The sequence below is a fragment of the Strix uralensis genome, chromosome 3, assembly GCF_047716275.1.
Source record: "Strix uralensis isolate ZFMK-TIS-50842 chromosome 3, bStrUra1, whole genome shotgun sequence".
Classification (NCBI taxonomy): Eukaryota; Metazoa; Chordata; class Aves; order Strigiformes; family Strigidae; genus Strix; species Strix uralensis.
The window spans coordinates 111,287,952-111,306,453 of NC_133974.1; positions in this window are offsets into that span (position 1 = coordinate 111,287,952).

An 18,502-nucleotide genomic window follows, 5' to 3' on the forward strand; every position below is an offset into this window, starting at 1 on the left:
CAGACTTGATTACCATCCTGCAGTGGTGAACCATCACCCCTAGGAGCCATATAACATTGACCTAAACCTCGGCAGGGGACAATTCAGAACGGTGATTTGAGTTTGACCTTCCTAGATTGTACCTGGAAAATAACAGTGTGAGCCCAGGAAGGACCAAAGGTGTACTTTTTGCTTTTTGGCCCCAGTCAGAGCAAGGAAAGTTTGAGCAGGAGCTGAGCACAGACTTGCCCGTTGGCCCACACACAGCAGCAAAGGCAGCCTGAGGGCAGCAGCTGAGCCAGGGTGGGAGCTCTCATTCTGGCATGACAGAGGCTCTCACTCTTCTTATGAAGAGGAGCTCCCCTGTCAACAAACCACCCCGTCTGTTCTGCAGTTCCTGCCTGTCCTCCTCTCCCCTCCTTCCATCCACCACCCCAATCATTGCTCTTCTTCCACACCTCCCAGGACCGTGTCTCTTTTAAATGACACCCAAGATGTCCGGTACACAGCTGGAGTCACCCAGCAGAAGCTTCCTTTGTGTGGCTTTAAGACTTTTCAAAACAACTTTTTGAACAGAGAAAAATAAAAGGAAAAATCATCAAATCTTTCTCCCAGATTTTATTGCCTTCTGAGAGAGGACGCTTGCACCAAGCAACCTCCACCAGAGCACAGTAAAAGCAACCCCTCTCCTGGCTCCTGCCAGCCCCTGCCAGAGCACCACCTTGCTGAGAAAGCAACAGCACACGAGACAGGCTATCCACCAACCTCCTTCACAAACACGCGTGTTCTTCACTTTGGAAATCTAGCTCCACGTTGTTAAGCTCGTAATCTCCCCAGGAGCTGTAAAGCTCCGCTGTGGGTTGCCTCCCACAGGGCAGTGAGGATTTCTTCTGCTCCAGACCCCGTGTTTCCAAAACTGGAAGCAGGGACAGCCATTTGTCAAGCCAGACCCCTTCTCCAGGAGGACAACAGGTTCCCCCTTCCAGGTGTACAAGCTCAGCAAGCACACAGTGTCACATACCAGGAATAAACAAGGCTGCATAGCAACCACTTCTCTGAAGAAATCTTGAGCGTGAGATGCAAGGATTGTCATTTGCCACTTGATTTTCAATTGTAAAGGCAGACAATTTTAAAGCATATGGGAAGGTTTCGCTTGTGCATTTTTCCAGTAGAGCCTTCTTTCCACCACTAACTGAATTTTGAATTATTTGAGATTCAGCTGCCTGTTTGAATCTTTGCAAACATTCACAAAAATGAGCAGAACCAAAAAAATCTATCCCACCTTGTTTGCTTGAACGTGTCTCTGGGTAAAGTCAGTGTGATGCGAGACAGATGTGCCTTGCTCCTGTTCTGACATCTACCAGCACGGAAAATTTACAGTGCTCTCTCAGAATTGGTGAGAAGGGAATGACAGAAAGCTCCATACAAAACCCTGAAGGGATCTGTTTGCCACAACCTCTGTTAGCAGGATTCTGCAACTTTTCCCCAACCTTCTACCAGGCACCACAAAAAATGGGTAAGGGCCAAAAGCAGTACAGATCTCACACCCTTCTCCCCGCTTCATGATTGGGAACAAACCTGTACTTGGGACACAGAAAGGCGGTGGGTCAGCAAATTCACTGAGTTCACAAAGCAGCTGGTGTGGAGGAAGTTGTTCATTCCCCTTTAAGACCTGCCTCTTCAACACTAAATTTTTCAGGCATATTCACCCAGTGCTGCATTTTCACAGCTGACATAAATCTGCGTGGCAAGGGAATTTACAGCAGACCTTGGCTATGTAGTTATTGGCTATAGCAATCTTGCCCCATGCAGAACAACATGTGGAACAAGCCATCATTTACAGCTGGATTTATACCTGTTTGTTCTAAAGAAATGAACTTGGCAAATCATAAATTCCCTTTTATAAAAAGAAGACAAAGAAGAAAGGCGGGAAATAGATGGGACCAGCTAATGCCTGTAATGTAAAGCCTTCCAGAAAGCAGTTCTGCAGAAGCTCTGATGGGTCAGTGTCCCTTCACGCCAACAGCAAAGCAGTTCATTTGGGAAGTCAAATTGGGGCCAAACAACCTCCAAAAATCCCTTCGTCCCTGAATTCTAGCAAAGTTGTACTCCAGGATTTATTGTTCAGCTCCTTCTGCACCAAAGCAGACAAGCAGCGTAGAGCCGAAGGCTCCTGGGACTTTGGGGAAACGCTGGCACACAGTCCCCTGTCTGGGAACTGGTGCATAAGGACTGCATCACCACAGTTGCTGGTTACCCAGCTCACCAGTTACAGCTGGCAGGAATTCAGGTCCTTTGAAATATGGCATAAATGACACGAGTGAGTCGCAAACCTGTCATCAACCATAGAACCCAAACACTTCATGTGGAACCTGCTTGTCTATAGTAGATCTTAATCAGTGTAAAAACACTCCTGGTGAACACTTCTATTGATGGCATTCATCTTTCCAAAACCAAATTCCTTGCATGCCTAGGTATGCACACACCAGCTCTCATCTCACATTTCAACAGAAGTCAGAGCTGGAGTAAACAGCACATGAAGAGCCCCAGGGACCACAAACTTCTGGTCACAGCTGCAGCGATGACAGTGGTAACACAAGTATTGCCAGTGTGCTGCTGAATCTACACCAGAAGATCAAAAGGGAAATTCAGGCCTGGATTCCTCTCACCAAACGTTAAACACTTCACTGGGGTTTCAGTGGGCAGACGTAAACACCTCCAGCAAGCTACACAGAGCAGTCTGAGTCTCCCTACACAATGGAAATGTGTGCGAAAAGAAAACCAGTGAATGTCAACACCTCTCCACTACATCCTTGCAGCTGGATTCTCCAGGGGATCCAGCTGCCTAAAACAAAGTGCCTAAGAATAACCTACGAGTCACAGAGAACACCACTTGCTACACACTTGGGTCCGGTTTTCAACCATGTCCCCTGGCTGCAACCAACCCCATCAGACCCTTCTGTACTCACTGTTGTGAATCATCAATATCAACCATAAAACTGGTGTGAGAGAAAAAAATCTTAGTATAATCCCGTTCTAGTTTACTCCTGTTCTTTCATTTCTGCTTTTCTGACTCCCTTCTTTTTAGGTTACTGCCTCCAAATCAAGGCAAATTGAAACCTGTGGCAGGTGAGGGAAAGCAGGGAGCTGACTTCAGGATAGCTTCTAAGAAATACATCCTACCCACATGCGTACAATCAGTTTCTAGAGCAGATCACAAGGGAACAATTCCAAATACACTGACCAAAAAGTAGCTGTTAAAAAACTCTTTTGATGAACTACGAAGACACCAACGTAGACTTCTGTAGTACTACCCATGAAGATGTTACCGAAAATCCGGAATAAAGAACTTATCAACACCAATTTGATGCAGATAAGCAGACACTTCTTTATTGACGGCCGGGCGCGCAGGGGAGTATTCTCACCAACAACGCGCACCAAGCACTGAAATCACACATCTTATATAGAACTTACTCATATACAATTCCCAAGGACACAGTTTCATACACAAACACAATTCCCAAGGACACAGTTTCATACACAAACATAATTCCCAAGGACACGGTTTCCTTGGCAGGTACTTGTAAACTGTTACCGTTGTTTCCCCCAGTTCCTGTTAATCCTAAACTTTGACAACTACTTGTATTCTCCTGGTCCTATATATATATATTACAAATCAACTTACAGATCAGTTTGTATTTGGTTACCTAGGTCCCAAACGTTTCTACTAAATGATTATGACCAATCTCTTTGGCCTCGGTATGGGACTGTATAGGTGATTTTAAAGCAGCAATCGGTTGCTAATACAAACCACAACAAGTAAAAATTTTACTAACTATTTCTTATGATTTTATATTTCTATTAAATCAAACACAATTTCTTCTACTTATTGGTAAATCGATAACATTTCCCCCCTTTGAAAGTGTTGAAAATTATTTCAATACTTTCACATTTTATTCATTTTCATTTTCAAAGTTAGTATTTGTTTCACCATATTTTGGTGGTGGACTGTATTCAGGTGGCATATGTGGTACTTCTCTCATAATCCTTCGGTGTGCTGCAAGTCTATTAATAAACTGTCTTTTAAGACAGGCATAAATTAACATGATCATCACAAAGACAATTAACAGCAAAAACAAGGTCTTGATTAGGGATTTCAGCCAAGAGCTCAGGTTCTATCCTAATCCACTAAAAATCTTTCCCAACCAATCTTCGGACATATCTTCTCGAATTGTTTCTGTTTCTTTTTCAATTTTGCCTAAGAGATCTAGATCATGCTCTACATCCTGAGTGACATTAGGAATATGAATGCAGCAATGATCTAAGCTATCCTTGAGAGATCCACACGCTCCATGCTCCTTTGGCAGAAGCATGTCTAATGCCATCCTATTCTGAAGCGTCATTCGGGAAGTTGCCTGTAATTGAATGTTTAATTCTTTAAATCCTTTCCTTGTGACGTTGGCCAATTTTTCTACTTGTCCTGTTAACTGATAGAGCCATTCCCTGTTTCTATATGAAGCTATTGGGTTCAAAAGGGACTCTAAGGCCCAGCCAATTTTCACTCCTGTTGATGATTCATTCCATGTGTCATCATCTGTTTCAGACCTCTTGGTTCGTTTTAATCTTAAATCTTCTAAGGGTCCTTTGAATGGTGATTTCTTCCAACTTGGACACAATGTTGGCAGGCCTAAAGTAACTTGTTTCACCTTACCGTCTACTGGTAAGTGAGTTGTCCAGGTTCCATCACTTAATGCCCAAACTAAATGTCCTGGACTCTGAATGGTAGATTTCTTACAACTAAAAAGGTATCCTCTCCTGGGTATAAATATACTTGTCAAAGTGAGGTTATTATGAAAACCTCGACAGTAACAACCAAACTTCAAAGCAGCTGCTAAGGGAGGAATTCTTTGAATTATTGAGTCTGCGTTGCTGCAATCATACACCTTTTCACACTTCCACCATGGTACTACATGTTCCTTTTCTATTTGTGTAGTACCTTTATCTACTACTGAAGGAAGAATTGCGAGTACACCTTTAATCCAAGTACCATCCCAAGTAAAACACCAGGGAGTTCTTATGTTCCAGGTTGGTCAAATTCACAGTTGAAATTCCCCAAGGAATAGATTCACCTACTGCTCTTGGTATTGGTAAACAAGCAGTAATCTGTGTAACATTCTGCAAATTGGCAAATCCCTTAATCAATCCTAACATCAAATTTTCTTCAGACATTTCTTTGGGAATGTTAATCAATTGTTCTGTGTCTTGTCTTTTGTTTCTCACCACCAAATCAGTCCACACCAGTGTCACCTGCCTAGCTAACACAAAGAGAATAATCACAAACTGATATAAATAAGTCTTTGGATCACGGCTAATAATCTTCCATGAAGTATCCAAGCATCTGATTCTGCAATCTTGATAGCCGTAAAGGTGGTTAACAGTATCTGGAAAGGTCCCTTCCAGCGTTCTTGCAGAGGTTCGGAAGTCCACGTCTTCACATAGACATAGTCTCCTGGTTGAAAGTCATACACAGGGTTTTCCAGGGATAATGGTCTGTTCCACAGTATTGCGCTCCGAATTGCAGTCAAAGTTTTTCCTAAAGAAAGTAAATAGTTATACACATCTTGCTTCCCTTTCACATGCATATTTGGATTTGGTTCTGGGGATTCATAAGGTTTCCCATACAATAATTCATAAGGACTGACTGAGGTTCCACCTTTTGGTTGTACTCTAATTCGTAACAATGCCAGTGGAAGCGCTTGAGGCCATTTTAAATTAGTTTCTTGACAGATTTTGCTTATTTGTCTCTTTAAAGTTTGATTCATTCTTTCTACTTTCCCACTGGATTGTGGCCTCCATGAAGTATGTAAGTCCCAAGTGATACCCAAAATTTTGCTAATATTTTGGACTACTTCTGCAACAAAGTGTGGACCTCTGTCAGAGGTAATTCCAATAGGAACTCCAAATCTTGGAATTATTTCTTGTAGTAACCACTTTACTACTTCTTTTGCTTGTGTGGTGCGACAGGGAAAAGCTTCTGGCCATCCTGTAAAAGTATCAACCCCCACCAGGATGTATCGATACCCATTTTGTCTAGGTAATTCTGAAAAATCTGCTTGCCAATAATCTCCAGGTTCCGTACCAGATTTTAACCTACCCATTTGAACTCTTTTCTTGATCACTGGATTATTTTTCAAACATACTTCACATTTTGCAGTTATTAATTTAGCCATGTCCATCATTTTCACTGATATAACTTGTTTTTGTAAAGATGTTACTAGAGCTTCTGCTCCCCAATGACATTCTTGATGTTTGGTTTGTATTATTTCTCTCATTAATGAAGGTGGAACTACTACTCGTCCATGAGGAGTTATCCACCATCCAGCTAAATTTTTTCTTGGCATTCAAAAATTGACCTAGTTTCTCATCTTCCTCCGAATATTTTGGCTTTTCTCTAGGAAGGGTTACTGTCTTGGAGGGAATTAATGCCATTTGGAATGCTCGTCCCTTTGCTATTTTCTTTGCCATTCAGTCAGCCAAATTATTTCCAACAATTTCTTTTGTGTTCCCAATTTGATGTGCTTTACAGTGCATGATTGCTACTTGATCTGGTGTTTGAACTGCTTGTAATAATTGTAAAATTTCATTTTGATGCTTAATATTTGATCCCTGGGAGGACAATAATCCTCTTTCTTTCCACAAAGCTCCATGGACATGTACTACCCCAAAAGCATACTTTGAGTCTGTCCAAATATTTACTTTCTTCTTTTCACTTAGTTCTAAGGCTCGAATTAAAGCAATAAGTTCTGCTTTCTGAGCTGATGTGGTACCCGTCAATGCCTTTGCTTCTGTAACTGTGGTGTCTGTTCTTACCGCATATCCAGCGTATCGGACCCCTTGCTCCATAAAGCTGCTACCATCTGTATACAGTTCCCAGTCTGGTCGCTCCAATGGTACGTCCTTCAAATCGTCTCGACTGGGATAAACATACTCAATAGTAGCCAAGCAGTCATGTTCCAGTTGTCCTTCTTCCTGTATGGAACTTAAAAACACTGCAGGATTTACCAGGTTAGTTGTTTTTAGAATCACATCATCTTGTTCAGTCAGTATTACCTGGTACTTCATCATCCGGCTCGGAGACAGCCAATGTCCCCCCTTTTGTTCTAAAACAGTTATCACCATGTGTGGGACATAGACTGTTATTGTTCTTCCCAAAGTCAATTTCCGAGCTTCTTGTATGAGCATCACTGTTGCAGCCACTGCTCGAAGGCAGTTCGGCCACCCTTTACTCACTGTGACCAGTTGTTTGGAGAAGTATCCGACCGGTCGTTTCCAGCTTCCTATTCGCTGCGTCAGCACACCCAACGCCAGACGTTGTCTCTTATGGACAAACAACTGAAAATCTTTGGTTAAATCCGGAAGTCCTAAAGCAGGTGCAGACATTAAGGCGCGTTTTAATTCCATAAAAGCCTTTTGCTGTTGTGGGCCCCATACGAAAGGAAAGTTTTTCTGGGCCTCATACAATGGTTTAGCTATCAGACCGTAGTTCATGATCCAAAGGCGACACCACCCCACCATTCCCAAGAACGCTCTGAGTTCATGAATATTTTTCGGCTCAGGTATACTACAAATAGTTTCTTTGGGATCTTTTCCTAATTGTCGCTGCCCTTTTGAAATTTCAAAGCCCAGATAAATCACAGTCTGGCAGGCTATTTGGGCTTTCTTCCGAGACACCTTGTACCCATTCAGTCCCAGAAAATTTAAAAGGGCTGTTGTTACCTGTATGCAGGTAAATCTTTCTTCTGTGGCAATCAGTATGTCATCCACATATTGTAAAAGTAAATGTCCAGGCCTTGGTTTATCCTGTTTCCAAATTTCAAGCTCTTTTGCCAGCTGATTTCCAAAAATCGTTGGGCTATTTTTAAATCCTTGGGGTAGTCTTGTCCATGTCAACTGCATTTTTCGTCCCGTTTGTGGATTTTCCCACTCAAAAGCAAGCAATTTTCTGCTTTCCTTTTCCAAAGGTATACAAAAGAAAGCATCTTTTAAATCAAGCACTGTAAACCACTGATGAGTCTCCTTTAACGCTGTTAACAATGCTTAAGGATTTGCCACCACAGGATATATGTCCTTGACTATTTGATTTACTGCTCTCAAGTCTTGCACTAACCTATATTCACCCGAGGGGTTTCTAACTGGTAGAATAAGAGTATTATACTCAAATTCACACTCTCCTAAAATTTTGTACTCCAAAAATTTATCAATTAATTTCTTCAGCTCCTGTCTAACTTCTGGTTTGATTGGATATTGCTTAATTTTTACTGTCCCTGCACCTTCTTTTAAATCTATTTTCACAGGCTCTGCCAATTTTGATTTGCCAGGAATATCTGTTTCCCATACTGTAGGAATCACTGCAGAATCCACCTCTGGTGGAATTTCCTGCTCTTTCACTTTTTCCTGTATCATCAGGATTTCTCCTGTTTTTGATTCAGGTATTTTCAAGAAAAGTTCTCCTTCTTCAAAAACAATCTGTGCATTTAATTTGGATAACAAATCCCTTCCTAACAAGGGTATCGGACATTCTGGTACATACAAAAATTCATGTGTAATTATTTTATTTCCAAATTTTAAATCCAGGGGTTGCAGAAATGGCCTATTTTCCTCCTTCCCTGTTGCTCCTATTATGTTTGCTGGTTTTGTTCCAATTTTTCCTTTACAAGTATTCAATACCGAAAATGTTGCTCCCGTATCCACTAAAAATTTAACTTCTTTATCTCCCAGCTTAATTACAACCAGAGGCTCAGCTGGGTTCCCCTCCAGTCCCCTTCGGTCATCTAAAACCATCAATTTGGCTATTTCTTGCTGAGCATTCCCGTTTCTTGGGCAGTCTCTCTTCCAATGTCCTTCTTGTTTACAAAAGGCACACTGATTCACTCCTAAGGGGGTATTAAAGTTTTGATTACCATAGTTCATAAATCCTCCCCTTCCACCAATTCCTCGTCCTCTTCCTCTGCCCCTTCCTCTGCCTGCTGTCCCTGTCATTACAGCCAACAATCCACTTTCTCTGGTCTTCCTTTCCTCTTTTTCCCTGTTGTTATATACTTTCCATGCTGCTTCTAGCATTTTATTCAAACTCCTTGAATCCTCCCCTTCAAGTTTCTGGAGTTTCTTTCTTATATCTGGTGCCGATTGTCCCATAAAAATCAAAGCCAATTGTATCTGAGCCGCCTCTGTTTCTACTCTTAAGTCAGTATATTTTCGGGCTGCTTCCTTCAATCTCTCCAGAAACGCTGAGGGAGATTCATTCTTATCTTGTCTCACCTCATATAATTTAGACCAATTCAGAGACTTAGGCATGGCATGTTTAACTCCATACAAAATCCATTTCTGGTATCGATTCAGTCTTTCTCTGTGCTCTACATTATTTGGATCCCACTGCGGATCCCCAGATGGAAAATTCTGCTCTACTGTTCCACCTGTTGTCCCACTCAATACAGCCACTTCTACCTGTGCTTTGCCAGTCTTTAATACCATCTGCTTTTCTGTATCATCCAGTAAATTATCCAAGATCACCTGTAAATCACTCCAGTCCGGATTCTGTGTTCTGATTATAGTATCTACCACTCTGCCTACTCTTTCAGGATCTTCTCTATATATATACCTGCTGCCTGTTTCCAAGCCATCAAATCCGTAACTGAAAAAGCCACTTTTACATACACTGGCCCATCATTACCAACGCCCTGCCGTAGAGGAGCTATTGTTTGCACCTGCTGCCGAGTTCTTCGGGAGACAGGAGTATGAATTACAATCTCAGACGGCCCTTCCTCCACATCCTCTATTCCACTACTCTCTGGTTCCTCCACCTGTTCCCTATATTCTCGCCCCCAATGTCTTTCTCTCCGCGGAGGGGATATATCTAATTCTGGCCCTTCATCCTTTTCAACAGAAGCAATTCTTTTCTTTAAACAATCTTTTCCCAACTCACATGTTGAACAACACTTTTTCACCTTTTTATCGTCAGAAGTCATAGCCATTACTAAATTATCCCTACTAATCAACTTAAATTCTTTTTGCCAATCTTTCCTCTGTCTTAAATAGAAAAATAAATCAACATATGGCACTTCACTCCATTTCCCTTCCCTTCTACAGAACAGCATTAACTGCAGAATGGTGTTATAATTCAGTGTCCCATTCATAGGCCATTTTTCCTGATCTTCCAAAATATACAGAGGCCACCACTGATTGCGATATTCAATCATCTGACTCTTTCGCAAATCATCATGCAAATCTCCCCAATGTGCTAACAAACATCCTAACGGAGAAGTTTTCGGAACTTTGTCACTTACGGCCAGATTACCCATGCTTTTACTTTTAAACAAATGAGTCAGCTTAGATGCCATAATAAATCACTTTACAATACAATATACAATCAATCACTCAAATCTGTCGCTTCGTTCTTCTCCGGCTGCACCCCTCGCAGAGTAACAGAAACGTGGATCCAAACTCCGCACTCTCTTCGTGCTCAATTGCACGTCTCACACTTACAAGCACACTCACACTCACACCTTTCCACAACTGTTACTATATACAAAGGTATATAACACAATATTATACAATTCTTAAATTCTTATACAATACTCTACAAAAAAATAAACAATTTTACAATATAACACATGTAAAACTTCTAACTTCTTGTTAGAGGCACTTCCTTTGAGAACACTATAGCATATAGGTTCTCTTGTTTCCCAATCCACAATTGTCCAACCCTGCAATAGCTTTCGCTTATGTCTTACGGGCAGACGCCTAGGCTTCCAATACACGAGGATCCTCTAGCCCAACCCTGCGCAGCTTTCGCCGCGTCTGACAGGCAGGCTTATACAGTGGGACTCTAACCCACTGTGGGGGACTCTAACCCACTTTCCAAGGGTGAGACTCTAACCCACTCCTAAGTGGGACTCTAACCCACTTTACAGGGTGGGACTCTAACCCACTCCTAGTACAAAAAAGAAGTGTCTTACCAAAATCCAGGGAACGTCGCGAAGAGCCTTATGGATCGGGGATTGATGGGTATCCCCGAGAAATCCTTGGTGCCGGCTGGAACCGATCAGGTCCCCAACTCCTCCGGTCTCTCTCAGCGAGGTCCCATCTGGGTCGCCAGAAACTGTTACCGAAAATCCGGAATAAAGAACTTATCAACACCAATTTGATGCAGATAAGCAGACACTTCTTTATTGACGGCCGGGCGCGCAGGGGAGTATTCTCACCAACAACGCGCACCAAGCACTGAAATCACACATCTTATATAGAACTTACTCATATACAATTCCCAAGGACACAGTTTCATACACAAACACAATTCCCAAGGACACAGTTTCATACACAAACATAATTCCCAAGGACACGGTTTCCTTGGCAGGTACTTGTAAACTGTTACCGTTGTTTCCCCCAGTTCCTGTTAATCCTAAACTTTGACAACTACTTGTATTCTCCTGGTCCTATATATATATATTACAAATCAACTTACAGATCAGTTTGTATTTGGTTACCTAGGTCCCAAACGTTTCTACTAAATGATTATGACCAATCTCTTTGGCCTCGGTATGGGACTGTATAGGTGATTTTAAAGCAGCAATCGGTTGCTAATACAAACCACAACAAGTAAAAATTTTACTAACTATTTCTTATGATTTTATATTTCTATTAAATCAAACACAATTTCTTCTACTTATTGGTAAATCGATAACATTTCCCCCCTTTGAAAGTGTTGAAAATTATTTCAATACTTTCACATTTTATTCATTTTCATTTTCAAAGTTAGTATTTGTTTCACCATATTTTGGTGGTGGACTGTATTCAGGTGGCATATGTGGTACTTCTCTCATAATCCTTCGGTGTGCTGCAAGTCTATTAATAAACTGTCTTTTAAGACAGGCATAAATTAACATGATCATCACAAAGACAATTAACAGCAAAAACAAGGTCTTGATTAGGGATTTCAGCCAAGAGCTCAGGTTCTATCCTAATCCACTAAAAATCTTTCCCAACCAATCTTCGGACATATCTTCTCGAATTGTTTCTGTTTCTTTTTCAATTTTGCCTAAGAGATCTAGATCATGCTCTACATCCTGAGTGACATTAGGAATATGAATGCAGCAATGATCTAAGCTATCCTTGAGAGATCCACACGCTCCATGCTCCTTTGGCAGAAGCATGTCTAATGCCATCCTATTCTGAAGCGTCATTCGGGAAGTTGCCTGTAATTGAATGTTTAATTCTTTAAATCCTTTCCTTGTGACGTTGGCCAATTTTTCTACTTGTCCTGTTAACTGATAGAGCCATTCCCTGTTTCTATATGAAGCTATTGGGTTCAAAAGGGACTCTAAGGCCCAGCCAATTTTCACTCCTGTTGATGATTCATTCCATGTGTCATCATCTGTTTCAGACCTCTTGGTTCGTTTTAATCTTAAATCTTCTAAGGGTCCTTTGAATGGTGATTTCTTCCAACTTGGACACAATGTTGGCAGGCCTAAAGTAACTTGTTTCACCTTACCGTCTACTGGTAAGTGAGTTGTCCAGGTTCCATCACTTAATGCCCAAACTAAATGTCCTGGACTCTGAATGGTAGATTTCTTACAACTAAAAAGGTATCCTCTCCTGGGTATAAATATACTTGTCAAAGTGAGGTTATTATGAAAACCTCGACAGTAACAACCAAACTTCAAAGCAGCTGCTAAGGGAGGAATTCTTTGAATTATTGAGTCTGCGTTGCTGCAATCATACACCTTTTCACACTTCCACCATGGTACTACATGTTCCTTTTCTATTTGTGTAGTACCTTTATCTACTACTGAAGGAAGAATTGCGAGTACACCTTTAATCCAAGTACCATCCCAAGTAAAACACCAGGGAGTTCTTATGTTCCAGGTTGGTCAAATTCACAGTTGAAATTCCCCAAGGAATAGATTCACCTACTGCTCTTGGTATTGGTAAACAAGCAGTAATCTGTGTAACATTCTGCAAATTGGCAAATCCCTTAATCAATCCTAACATCAAATTTTCTTCAGACATTTCTTTGGGAATGTTAATCAATTGTTCTGTGTCTTGTCTTTTGTTTCTCACCACCAAATCAGTCCACACCAGTGTCACCTGCCTAGCTAACACAAAGAGAATAATCACAAACTGATATAAATAAGTCTTTGGATCACGGCTAATAATCTTCCATGAAGTATCCAAGCATCTGATTCTGCAATCTTGATAGCCGTAAAGGTGGTTAACAGTATCTGGAAAGGTCCCTTCCAGCGTTCTTGCAGAGGTTCGGAAGTCCACGTCTTCACATAGACATAGTCTCCTGGTTGAAAGTCATACACAGGGTTTTCCAGGGATAATGGTCTGTTCCACAGTATTGCGCTCCGAATTGCAGTCAAAGTTTTTCCTAAAGAAAGTAAATAGTTATACACATCTTGCTTCCCTTTCACATGCATATTTGGATTTGGTTCTGGGGATTCATAAGGTTTCCCATACAATAATTCATAAGGACTGACTGAGGTTCCACCTTTTGGTTGTACTCTAATTCGTAACAATGCCAGTGGAAGCGCTTGAGGCCATTTTAAATTAGTTTCTTGACAGATTTTGCTTATTTGTCTCTTTAAAGTTTGATTCATTCTTTCTACTTTCCCACTGGATTGTGGCCTCCATGAAGTATGTAAGTCCCAAGTGATACCCAAAATTTTGCTAATATTTTGGACTACTTCTGCAACAAAGTGTGGACCTCTGTCAGAGGTAATTCCAATAGGAACTCCAAATCTTGGAATTATTTCTTGTAGTAACCACTTTACTACTTCTTTTGCTTGTGTGGTGCGACAGGGAAAAGCTTCTGGCCATCCTGTAAAAGTATCAACCCCCACCAGGATGTATCGATACCCATTTTGTCTAGGTAATTCTGAAAAATCTGCTTGCCAATAATCTCCAGGTTCCGTACCAGATTTTAACCTACCCATTTGAACTCTTTTCTTGATCACTGGATTATTTTTCAAACATACTTCACATTTTGCAGTTATTAATTTAGCCATGTCCATCATTTTCACTGATATAACTTGTTTTTGTAAAGATGTTACTAGAGCTTCTGCTCCCCAATGACATTCTTGATGTTTGGTTTGTATTATTTCTCTCATTAATGAAGGTGGAACTACTACTCGTCCATGAGGAGTTATCCACCATCCAGCTAAATTTTTTCTTGGCATTCAAAAATTGACCTAGTTTCTCATCTTCCTCCGAATATTTTGGCTTTTCTCTAGGAAGGGTTACTGTCTTGGAGGGAATTAATGCCATTTGGAATGCTCGTCCCTTTGCTATTTTCTTTGCCATTCAGTCAGCCAAATTATTTCCAACAATTTCTTTTGTGTTCCCAATTTGATGTGCTTTACAGTGCATGATTGCTACTTGATCTGGTGTTTGAACTGCTTGTAATAATTGTAAAATTTCATTTTGATGCTTAATATTTGATCCCTGGGAGGACAATAATCCTCTTTCTTTCCACAAAGCTCCATGGACATGTACTACCCCAAAAGCATACTTTGAGTCTGTCCAAATATTTACTTTCTTCTTTTCACTTAGTTCTAAGGCTCGAATTAAAGCAATAAGTTCTGCTTTCTGAGCTGATGTGGTACCCGTCAATGCCTTTGCTTCTGTAACTGTGGTGTCTGTTCTTACCGCATATCCAGCGTATCGGACCCCTTGCTCCATAAAGCTGCTACCATCTGTATACAGTTCCCAGTCTGGTCGCTCCAATGGTACGTCCTTCAAATCGTCTCGACTGGGATAAACATACTCAATAGTAGCCAAGCAGTCATGTTCCAGTTGTCCTTCTTCCTGTATGGAACTTAAAAACACTGCAGGATTTACCAGGTTAGTTGTTTTTAGAATCACATCATCTTGTTCAGTCAGTATTACCTGGTACTTCATCATCCGGCTCGGAGACAGCCAATGTCCCCCCTTTTGTTCTAAAACAGTTATCACCATGTGTGGGACATAGACTGTTATTGTTCTTCCCAAAGTCAATTTCCGAGCTTCTTGTATGAGCATCACTGTTGCAGCCACTGCTCGAAGGCAGTTCGGCCACCCTTTACTCACTGTGACCAGTTGTTTGGAGAAGTATCCGACCGGTCGTTTCCAGCTTCCTATTCGCTGCGTCAGCACACCCAACGCCAGACGTTGTCTCTTATGGACAAACAACTGAAAATCTTTGGTTAAATCCGGAAGTCCTAAAGCAGGTGCAGACATTAAGGCGCGTTTTAATTCCATAAAAGCCTTTTGCTGTTGTGGGCCCCATACGAAAGGAAAGTTTTTCTGGGCCTCATACAATGGTTTAGCTATCAGACCGTAGTTCATGATCCAAAGGCGACACCACCCCACCATTCCCAAGAACGCTCTGAGTTCATGAATATTTTTCGGCTCAGGTATACTACAAATAGTTTCTTTGGGATCTTTTCCTAATTGTCGCTGCCCTTTTGAAATTTCAAAGCCCAGATAAATCACAGTCTGGCAGGCTATTTGGGCTTTCTTCCGAGACACCTTGTACCCATTCAGTCCCAGAAAATTTAAAAGGGCTGTTGTTACCTGTATGCAGGTAAATCTTTCTTCTGTGGCAATCAGTATGTCATCCACATATTGTAAAAGTAAATGTCCAGGCCTTGGTTTATCCTGTTTCCAAATTTCAAGCTCTTTTGCCAGCTGATTTCCAAAAATCGTTGGGCTATTTTTAAATCCTTGGGGTAGTCTTGTCCATGTCAACTGCATTTTTCGTCCCGTTTGTGGATTTTCCCACTCAAAAGCAAGCAATTTTCTGCTTTCCTTTTCCAAAGGTATACAAAAGAAAGCATCTTTTAAATCAAGCACTGTAAACCACTGATGAGTCTCCTTTAACGCTGTTAACAATGCTTAAGGATTTGCCACCACAGGATATATGTCCTTGACTATTTGATTTACTGCTCTCAAGTCTTGCACTAACCTATATTCACCCGAGGGGTTTCTAACTGGTAGAATAAGAGTATTATACTCAAATTCACACTCTCCTAAAATTTTGTACTCCAAAAATTTATCAATTAATTTCTTCAGCTCCTGTCTAACTTCTGGTTTGATTGGATATTGCTTAATTTTTACTGTCCCTGCACCTTCTTTTAAATCTATTTTCACAGGCTCTGCCAATTTTGATTTGCCAGGAATATCTGTTTCCCATACTGTAGGAATCACTGCAGAATCCACCTCTGGTGGAATTTCCTGCTCTTTCACTTTTTCCTGTATCATCAGGATTTCTCCTGTTTTTGATTCAGGTATTTTCAAGAAAAGTTCTCCTTCTTCAAAAACAATCTGTGCATTTAATTTGGATAACAAATCCCTTCCTAACAAGGGTATCGGACATTCTGGTACATACAAAAATTCATGTGTAATTATTTTATTTCCAAATTTTAAATCCAGGGGTTGCAGAAATGGCCTATTTTCCTCCTTCCCTGTTGCTCCTATTATGTTTGCTGGTTTTGTTCCAATTTTTCCTTTACAAGTATTCAATACCGAAAATGTTGCTCCCGTATCCACTAAAAATTTAACTTCTTTATCTCCCAGCTTAATTACAACCAGAGGCTCAGCTGGGTTCCCCTCCAGTCCCCTTCGGTCATCTAAAACCATCAATTTGGCTATTTCTTGCTGAGCATTCCCGTTTCTTGGGCAGTCTCTCTTCCAATGTCCTTCTTGTTTACAAAAGGCACACTGATTCACTCCTAAGGGGGTATTAAAGTTTTGATTACCATAGTTCATAAATCCTCCCCTTCCACCAATTCCTCGTCCTCTTCCTCTGCCCCTTCCTCTGCCTGCTGTCCCTGTCATTACAGCCAACAATCCACTTTCTCTGGTCTTCCTTTCCTCTTTTTCCCTGTTGTTATATACTTTCCATGCTGCTTCTAGCATTTTATTCAAACTCCTTGAATCCTCCCCTTCAAGTTTCTGGAGTTTCTTTCTTATATCTGGTGCCGATTGTCCCATAAAAATCAAAGCCAATTGTATCTGAGCCGCCTCTGTTTCTACTCTTAAGTCAGTATATTTTCGGGCTGCTTCCTTCAATCTCTCCAGAAACGCTGAGGGAGATTCATTCTTATCTTGTCTCACCTCATATAATTTAGACCAATTCAGAGACTTAGGCATGGCATGTTTAACTCCATACAAAATCCATTTCTGGTATCGATTCAGTCTTTCTCTGTGCTCTACATTATTTGGATCCCACTGCGGATCCCCAGATGGAAAATTCTGCTCTGCTGTTCCACCTGTTGTCCCACTCAATACAGCCACTTCTACCTGTGCTTTGCCAGTCTTTAATACCATCTGCTTTTCTGTATCATCCAGTAAATTATCCAAGATCACCTGTAAATCACTCCAGTCCGGATTCTGTGTTCTGATTATAGTATCTACCACTCTGCCTACTCTTTCAGGATCTTCTCTATATATATACCTGCTGCCTGTTTCCAAGCCATCAAATCCGTAACTGAAAAAGCCACTTTTACATACACTGGCCCATCATTACCAACGCCCTGCCGTAGAGGAGCTATTGTTTGCACCTGCTGCCGAGTTCTTCGGGAGACAGGAGTATGAATTACAATCTCAGACGGCCCTTCCTCCACATCCTCTATTCCACTACTCTCTGGTTCCTCCACCTGTTCCCTATATTCTCGCCCCCAATGTCTTTCTCTCCGCGGAGGGGATATATCTAATTCTGGCCCTTCATCCTTTTCAACAGAAGCAATTCTTTTCTTTAAACAATCTTTTCCCAACTCACATGTTGAACAACACTTTTTCACCTTTTTATCGTCAGAAGTCATAGCCATTACTAAATTATCCCTACTAATCAACTTAAATTCTTTTTGCCAATCTTTCCTCTGTCTTAAATAGAAAAATAAATCAACATATGGCACTTCACTCCATTTCCCTTCCCTTCTACAGAACGGCATTAACTGCAGAATGGTGTTATAATTCAGTGTCCCATTCATAGGCCATTTTTCCTGATCTTCCAAAATATACAGAGGCCACCACTGATTGCGATATTCAATCATCTGACTCTTTCGCAAATCATCATGCAAATCTCCCCAATGTGCTAACAAACATCCTAACGGAGAAGTTTTCGGAACTTTGTCACTTACGGCCAGATTACCCATGCTTTTACTTTTAAACAAATGAGTCAGCTTAGATGCCATAATAAATCACTTTACAATACAATATACAATCAATCACTCAAATCTGTCGCTTCGTTCTTCTCCGGCTGCACCCCTCGCAGAGTAACAGAAACGTGGATCCAAACTCCGCACTCTCTTCGTGCTCAATTGCACGTCTCACACTTACAAGCACACTCACACTCACACCTTTCCACAACTGTTACTATATACAAAGGTATATAACACAATATTATACAATTCTTAAATTCTTATACAATACTCTACAAAAAAATAAACAATTTTACAATATAACACATGTAAAACTTCTAACT